The sequence below is a fragment of the Triticum dicoccoides genome, chromosome 3B (assembly GCF_002162155.2).
Source record: "Triticum dicoccoides isolate Atlit2015 ecotype Zavitan chromosome 3B, WEW_v2.0, whole genome shotgun sequence".
Lineage (NCBI taxonomy): Eukaryota > Viridiplantae > Streptophyta > Magnoliopsida > Poales > Poaceae > Triticum > Triticum dicoccoides.
The window spans coordinates 845419941-845421180 of NC_041385.1; positions in this window are offsets into that span (position 1 = coordinate 845419941).

Genomic DNA, 1240 nt, shown 5'->3' on the forward strand with positions numbered 1-1240 from the left:
GGGTTGTGTTCAACAATAACCACGACTCGGCTAAGTAAGTTATCAGCTAGAAGTTACCAGGTCTATGTTTTTCAACACATTTTTTCTCCGGGTCAAAAAAGTTACTGTGATGTTGGTACATGAGTTATCAGCTCTGTTGTGCGTATATTACCATGCTATTTATATAAAAATTATCGGGGTAGGTTTAACAATTATATTATTTTAAAGTTAAAAGTTACCGCGGTGTTCGTACATGAGTTATCAACTGTGTTGTCCTATATTATCATGCTACTTACAGACAAGTTATCCGGGTATGTTTTTCAGCAACATTTTTCCCGTTTAAAAAGTAATCATGTGTGTAGTATGTGAGTTATCAGCTCTACATAAAAATTACCGGGTATGTTTCAACAATTTTCATCTAGAGGGGAAAAGTTGTCGCGGTATTTGCACGTGAGTTATCAGGTCTGATATGTGTATATTATCATGTTATTTACATCAAAATTATCGTGGTATATTTTTAAACAACTTTTATCACGAGGATGAAAAGTTACCGTGATGTTTGTACTTGAGTTATCAGCTCTGATGTGTGTATATTATCATGGTATTTATAATGAAGTTACCGCGGAGTTTATACGTGAGTTATCAACTTTATCCTGACCATTTTTCACGGGGCGGCTCACAAGCAAGCATGCTTGGCACGTAACAAGCCCGGCCCGACACAAGACTAAACGGGTTGTGCCTGGCCTGTTGAATGCCGTGCGCCGTGCTCTTCCTCCGAGGTGAGGCCCAACGTCTGTAGATAAGATCATGAAGGTAAAAAAAATGTCATATGTTACTATATAGTGCAATGACAAGGCATGGGCTAATTACCATGCTAAAAGTTTAGGTGATACCTAACAGATGGTAGGTATGCATCAAGTTGCGTTGGCTTAGTTGGTTATTGGCTTTCCTAGCATCGTAGGCGACGTGGGTTTGAATCCCATTCCAGACTATTTTTTCTTCCGCCTAAACAGCAGTAGCTCAATTTGTGGGCGGGTCCACCTTGATTGACGTGCAGTTGGGCGGGAGAGAAAATCGGATCTTAAGTGCAGTATAAGTCAACGTGCGAGAAGGAGACAAAATCGGAAGGAGCGATCAGATTCAGGCGGAAAAAAAGGAAGGGACGACGCGCGCAGGATGAGGATCTGACGGCGCGCGAGTCGTTCGGATCTGATGCAAACCACCAGCCGACTGGTGGTTAGATTTCTCGTTGTAATATACA